Here is an 8,607-nt window from a genome sequence, read left to right on the forward strand (position 1 = left end):
GGACACTTTCTAACAAGAGCTTTTTCTTGGACTTTCTTTGTATTTCTTCTGTCTTCCATCCATTCGTGTTTTGTTTTTAGTTTGTGCCCAGCTCAGTGGACAGATGTCCATGCTCTCCTTCTTCGTGACTGGCTGACTACTCCCAATTAGGATGGGTACGGGAACCATAGAGATATGGAAATGGGATGTAGGGATAAGGAAGGAAATGAAGCGGTCACCTGTTCATCCCTGGGGGAAGTGAGGGATGAAGAGTAAGAGAAGGGGAAGAGGATGAAGAGAGGTGTGAGCAGCTGTCCACAGCTGGTGTTCTGTCCTGACGCTTCAGGTCTGTCCACCGACCACCAGCACACGATCCCCTCTCTCTCTCTGTGTGTGTGTGTGTGTGTGTGGTGTGTGTGTGTGTGGTGTGTGTGTGTGTGTGTGTGTGTGTTGTTGTGTGTGTGTGTGTGTGTGTGTGTGTGTGTGTGTGTGTGTGTGTGTGTGTGTGTGTGTGTGTGTGGTGTGTGTGCGTATGTGGTGTGTGATGTGCGAGTGAGTGAGAGCATACAACAAAACACATGAGTGAGGTGATTGGACAGGTGAATATATTAGGAAATGTCATTAACCTCAATTTTTAGATATCCTCTCTCTCTCCCGCCGAAAGTCAGAAAAGCAATAAAATTAATCGCTTACCTTTGATAATCTTCGGATGTTTGCACTCACGAGACTCTCAGTTACACAATAAATGTTATTTTTGTTTGATAAATATTACTTTTATAACAAAAAAACGCCATTTGGGTTGCACGTTATGTTCAGAAAACTACAGCCTCGTTCCGTTCGACGAAAATTCCAAAAAGTATCTGTAATGTTCGTAGAAACATGTCAAATGTTTTTTATAATCAATCCTCAGGTTGTTTTTAACAAACATAATCGATAATATTTCAACCTGAAACTATGTCTAAAGCCTGGTCACAGCCTGAGGAAGCCATTGGAAAAGGAATCTGGTTGATATCCCTTTAAATGGAAGAAAGACGGGAAATGAAACACAGATTTAAAAAAGAAATTAATCACTTCCGGGTTAGATTTCCTCAGGTTTTCGCCTGCAAAATAAGTTTTGTTATACTCAATATTTTGACAGTTTTGGAAACTTGAGTGTTTTCTATCCTAATCTGTAAATTATATGCATATTCTACGATCTGGAAATGAGAAATAGTCTGTTTACCTTGGGAACGTTATTTAAAAAAAAAAAATACACCCTTAGCGTTGACCCTTAGCGTCAAGTAAACTTGACAGAGATCCACCGGGTGGTACTCTGAAAGATCCATTCTAACAAACACTTACTCTGAAAGATCCATTCTAACAAACACTTACTTTGGCCCTCCTATGTTGAACATAATAAGGGGCTCTCTTTCCACCGGATGTGTACCAAACTCACTGAAAGTGGCAGTAATAAAGCCTCTCTTGAAAATGCCAAACCTTGACCCAGAAAATATATAAAACTATCGGCCTATATCGAATCTCGCATTCCTCTAAAMAWWTTTGGAAAAAGCTGTTKTGCAGCAACTCACTGGTTTCCTGAAGACAAACAATGTATACGAAACGCTTCAGTCTGGTTTTAGACCCCATCAAAGCATTAAGACTGCACTTGTGAGGTGATAATTAATGGCGTCAGACYGAGGCTCTGCATCTGTCCTCGTGCTCCTAGACCTTAGTGCTGCTTTTGATACCATCAATCACCACATTCTTTTGGAGAGATTGGAAACTCAAATTGGTCTACACGGACAAGTTCTGGCCTGGTTTAGATCTTATCTGTCAGAAAGATATCAGTTTGTCTCTGTGGATGGTTTGTCCTCTGACAAATCACCGAGAGAGATCCCTCTGTCTGGAGCTACAACTACACTATAACTGTTCCTCTGTCTGGAGATACAACTCACCCATATGAACTGTTCTGCTGGAGATACAACTCAACCACTATAACTGTTCCTCTGGGATACAACTCCACCACTATAACTGTTCCTCTGTTGGAGATACAACTCACCACTATAACTGTTCTCTGGAGATACCAACTCACCCACTGATAACTGGTTTCCTCTGTCTGGAGATACACTCACCAACATAACTGTTCCTGCTGGAGATACAACTCACCACTAGAACTGTTCTGCCTCTTGTGGAGATCAACTCACCACTATGACTGTTCCTGCTGGAGATACAATCACTCAACTAGAACTGTTCCTCTGGTAGATACAACTCCCCACTATAACTGTTCCTCTGTCTGGAGATAAACACTCACCACTATAACTGTTCATCTGGAGATACAACTCAGCCACTATACGACTGTTCCTCTTGGAGGATACAATCACCAACTATAAACTGTTCCTCTATGGTCTGGGAAGCAACTCACCACTATAACTGTTCCTGCTGTCTGGAGATACAACTCACCACTAAGTTGTTTATACAACTGATCATGCTGTCCTCTCGGAGATAACAACTCACCACTATAACTGTTCTCGTCTGGAGATACAATCACCACTATAACTGTTCCTCTGTTGGAGATACAACTCACCACTATAACTGTTCCTCTGGAGATACAAACTCACCACCTATACGGTTCTATGTCTGGAGATACAACTCACCACTATGAGCTGTTCTTGTCCTGGAGATACCACTCACCAACTATACTGTTCCTCTGGAGATACACATCACCACTAATAACTGGTTCACTCTGGAGATACAATCAACCACTTTAACTGTTTCCTGTTCTGGAGATACAACTCACCACTATGAACTGTTCTGCTGGAGATACAACTCACCCATGTAATAACTGTTTCCTCTCTGGAGATGCACACCTCACCACTATAACTTTCCTCTGTCTGGAGATACAACTCACACTTGGTTCCTTGAAGACAACTCACCACTAACTGTTCCTCGTTGATCACCTCTTGTCTCTGCTGGAGATACAACTCACCACTATAACTGTTTGCTCTGGAGATAACAACTCAACACTATAACTGTTCCCCTGGAGATACAACTCACCATATAATGTTCCCTGTACCTCCCCATAAGTTCTCGGAGATACAACTCACACTAATAACTGTTCCTCTGCGAGATAACAACTCCACTATACTGTACTGTCTGGAGAATAACAACTCAACCACTATAACTGTTCTTTCCTGGAAGATACAACTCACCATATAATACTGTTCCCCTGCTCTGGGAGATACAGACTCACCACTATAACTGTTCATCTGTCTGGAGTACAACTCACCACTATAACTGTTCCTCTGTGGAGATACAACTCACCACTATAATGTTCCTCTGGAGATACAACTCACCAACTAATAAACTGTTTCCCTCTGGAGATCTGCAAACTCACCACTCTAACTGTTCTCTGGAGATACACTCACCACTTATAACTGTTCCTCTGTCTGGAGATACATCAACTCACTACTGTTTTGAGATACAATCACTTAACTGTTTTCTCTGTCTGGAGATAAAACTCACCACTACTAACTGTTCTCTGCTGAGATACAAACTCACCATATAATGTTCCTCTGGAGATACAACTCACCACTATAACTGGTTTGCTCTGGAGATGACACTCACCACTTATCAACTGTTCCTCGACTGGAGATACAACTGCAACCACTATGACTGTCCCTGCTGGAGATACAACTCACCACTATAACTGTTCCTCTGTGAGAATACAACTCACCCACTATACCTGTTCCTCTGGAGATAACATTATCACCACTATAACTGTTCACTCTGGAGATACAACTCACCACTATAACTGTTCCTCTGTGAGATAAACTCACCACTTAGTCTCGAACCCAACTATAACTGTTCCTCTGTGAGATACAACTCACCACTATAACTGTTCCTTCTTTGGGATACAACTTCACCACTATAACTGTTCCTGTCTGGAGATACAACTCACACTATACTGTTCTCTGTCGGAGATACAACTCACCAGATGTACTATAACTGTTCCTCTGGGAAGAATACAACTCACCACTAATAACTGTTCCTCTTGAGATACAACTCACCACTATAACTGTTCTCCTTGGAGATAAACTCTCCACTATAAACTGTTCCTCTGTCGGACGATACAATTCACCACTATACAACTTGTTCCTCTGGAGATACAACTCACCACTATCCTGTTCCTCTGAGAATACAACTCACCACTATAACTGTTCCTCTGTGAGAATACAACTCACCACTATAACTGTTCTTCGTTGGAGATACACTCACCACTATAACTGTTTCCTCTGTCTGGAGATACAACCTACACTATAAAACTGTCCTCTGCGAGATACAACTCACTCAACTATAAACTGTTCCTCTGGAGATACAACTCACCATATAACCTTGTTTTCCTCTGAGATACAACTCACCACTATAACTGTTCCTCTGGAGAATACAAACTCACCACTATAACACTGTTTTCCTCTGTCGAGATACAACTCACACTATAATGTTTGCTATCTGAGATACAACTCACTCACTATAAACTGTTTCTCCTGGGAGATACAAACTCACCACTATAAGTTCACTCTGGAGATCAAACCACGCACTATAACGTTCCTCTGGAGATACAAGCTCACCACTATAACTGTTGCCTCTTTGGACGATCACAACTCACCATATAACTGTTCCTCTGGAGATACAACTCACCACTATAAGCTGTTTCCTCTGTTGAGATGACAATCACCCACTATAATACTGTTCCTCTGGAGATAACAACTCACACAACTATAACTGTTCCTCTGGAGATAACAACTTCACCACCTATAACATGTTCTCTGCTGATTACAACTCAGCCACTAATTAACTGTTTCCATCCTGAGACCAACTCACCACTATAACTGTTCCTCTGGAGATACAACTCGACCACTTGATAACTGTTCCTCTGTTGAGATACACAACTTCACCACTATATACTGTTCCTCTGCTGAGAGATACCAACTCACCCCTATAATGTTCCTCTTCTGAGATACAACTCACATAAGCTTCCTATCCCTGACAACTCCCATAAAGTTCCTCTGGAGATACACAACTCACCACTATAATGTTCCTCTGGAGATACAACACCACTATAACTGTTCTCTGGAGATACAATCACCACTATAACGTGTTCCTCTGTCTGGAGATACAACCAACCACTATAACTGTTCCCCTGTCTGGAGATACACACTCACCACTATAACTGTTTCCCTCTGGAGATACAACCACCACTAGATGTCTAGATCATCCATTAGTTCCTCTGATTGAGTGACAACGTCAACCACTATAACTGTTCCTCTGGAGATACAACTCACCACTTAACTGTTCCTCTGTCCTGGAGATGACAACTCAACCACTATAACTGTTCCTAGATACTCACTTAGTCGGAGATACAACCACCACTATATACTGTTCCCTCTGTCTGGAGATACACTCAACCAGCAAACTGTACTGTCGAATCATGTCACATACTCTGGTTCTCTGGAGTACAACTCACCACTATAACTGTTCGCCCTGAAGATACAACTCACACTATAACTGTTCCCTGTCGAACATCACATAACCGGAGTTGCGAGTACAACTCACCACTAACTGCCTGTCTGAGAACTCTCCATTCGTTTCCTGAGATACAACTCACACTATAACTGTTCTCTGGGATACAACTCACCACTATAATGTTCCTCTGTCTGGAGAACAACCATAACTTCCTGTTGAATACACTCACCACTATAACTGTTCCTCTGGCAATGATACATCTACCACTATAACTGTTCCTTCTTAGATACAACTCAGCCACTATAAACTGTTTCCTCTGGAGATACAACTCACCACTATAACTGTTCCTCTGGAGAAAATCATAATGTTTCTGAGCTACAACTCATGTCGTTATGACCACCTATAAAACTGTTCCTGCTGGAGATACTCAACATAATACGTTCCTACCGGAGAACAATATACTAGATAACTGTTTCTGGACTCACTTCGTTCCGAGTACAACTCACCACTATAACTGTTCCTCTGGAGATTAAACTCACCACTATGACTGTTCCTGTGGAGATACAAACTCACCACTATAACTGTTCCTTTCTGTGGAGATACAATCACCACTATAATGTTCTCTGGAGAAATACCACACTCTACACTAAACTGTTCCTCTGGAATACAACTACCACTAGAATTGTTTCCTCTGGAGATACAACTCATCACTATATGGTTTCCTCTGTCTGGAGATAAAACTGCACCACTTATAACCTGTTCTCTTCGGAGTACAACTCACCACTATAACTGTTCCTCTGGAGATACACTCACCATATAACTGTTCCTCTGTTGAGAATACAACTCACCACTATAACTGTTTTCCTCATGGAGATACAACTCACCACTATAACTGTTTCCTCTTGGAGATACAACTCACCACTTCTAACTGTTCTCACTGTCTGGAGATACAACTCAAACACTATAAACTGTTCCTCTGGAGATACAATCACCGATATACACTCGTTCCTCTCGGAGATACAACTCACCACTATAGACTGTTTCTGCTGGAGATACAACTCACCACTATAACTGTTCCTCTGGAGATACAACTCACCAACTATAACTGTTCTCTCTGGAGATACAACTCACCACTAAATGTTCCATCTGGAGATACAACTCACCACTATAAACTGTTCCTCTGGAGATACAACTCACCACTTATAACTGTTCCTCCTGGAGATACAACTCACCACTATAACGGTTCCCCTGTCTGGAGATACAATCACCACTATAACTGTTCTCTGTCTGGAGATACAACTCACCACCTATAACTGTTCCTCTGGAGATACAACTCACCACTATAACTGTTCCCCTGTCTGGAGATACAACTCACCACTATAACTGTTCTCTGTCTGGAGATCCAACTCACCAACTATGACTGTTCTGCTGGAGATACAACTCACCACTATAACTGTTCCTCTGGAAGATACAACTCACACTATAATGTTCCTCTGTCTGGAGATACAACTCACCACTAACTGTTTCCTGTCTGGAGATACAACTCACCACTTATAACTGTTCCTCTGGAGTACAACTCACCACTATAACTGTTCCTTCTAGAATACAACTCACACCTATAACTGTTTTCTCCTGGAGATACAACACCACTATAACTGTTCCTCTGGAGATACAACTCACCACTATATAACTGTTCCTCTGGAAGATACAACTCACCACTATAACTGTTCCTCTGGAGATACAACTCACCACTATAACTGTCCTCTGGAGATCAACTCACCACTAAACTGTTCCTCTGGAGATACAACTCACAACTATAACTGTTTCCTCTGGAGATACAACTCACCACTATAACTGTTCTCTGGAGATACAACTTCTCCACTATATACTGTTCCTCTGGAGATACAACTCAACCACTATAACTGTTCCTCTGGAGATACAACTTCACCACTATAACTGTTCCTCTGTCTGGAGATAAAACTCACCACTATAACTGTTCCTCTGTCTGGAGATACAACTCACCACTATAACTGTTCCTCTGGAGATACAACTCACCACTATAAACTGTTCCTCTGGAGATACAACTCCACCACTATAACTGTTCCCTCTGGAGATACAACTCACCACTATAACTGTTTCCTCTGGAGATACACTCACCTAACCTATAACTGTTTCCTCTGTCTGGAGATACAACTCACCACTATAACTGTTCCTCTGGAGATAACAACTCAACCACTATAACTGTTCCTCTGGAGATACAACTCCCCACTATAACTGTTTCCTCTGGAGATACAACTCACCACTATAACTGTTCCTTCTGGAATACAACTCACCACTATAACGTTTCCATCTGGAGAGTACAACTCACCACTATAACTGTTCCTCTGGAGATAACAAATCACCACTATAAACTTGTTCTCTGGAGATACAACTCACCACACTATAACTGTTCCTCTGTGAGATACAACTCACCACCATAACTGTTCCTACTTGGAGATACAACTCACCACTATAACTGTTTCCTCTGGAGATACAACTCCAGCCACTATAAACTGTTCGCTCTTGGGAGATACAACTGCACCAACTATAACTGTTTCCTCTGGAGATACAACTCACCACTATAATGGGGCCTCTGTTGCTACCCTGTTGTGTTTTGTCTTTCTCTCCATCTAATCTGCTTACAATCTCCTTTCTCTAGGTCTTTCAATTTGTGTTTTCTGCTTAAATGTCTGTCTGTCTGTCTGTTGATTGTCTGTCTTCTTGTGTGTCTGCTTGTCTGCATTTCTGTCTGCCTGTCTTTTTGCTTGTATGTTGTCTGTCTGCTTGTCTGTCTGTTTGCTTGTCTGTCTGTCTGTCTGCTGGTCTGTCTGTCTGTCTGTCTGTCTGTCTGTCTGTCTGTCTGTCTGTCTGTCTGTCGTCTGTCTGTTCCTGTCTGTCTGTCTGCTTGAGGGCAATTTTGGGGCTTTATCATAGTTTCATTGAAATGTACACTTGTGTGTCATCCGCATAGCAGTGAAAGTTATCATTATGTTTTCCCGAAATGACATCACCACGGAAGTAAAATATATAGTGAAAACAATAGTGGCCCTAAAACGGAACCTTCGAGGGAAACAACGAATGTAAAGT

The sequence above is a fragment of the Salvelinus sp. IW2-2015 genome, unplaced genomic scaffold (genome assembly GCF_002910315.2).
Source record: "Salvelinus sp. IW2-2015 unplaced genomic scaffold, ASM291031v2 Un_scaffold3435, whole genome shotgun sequence".
NCBI lineage: Eukaryota > Metazoa > Chordata > Actinopteri > Salmoniformes > Salmonidae > Salvelinus > Salvelinus sp. IW2-2015.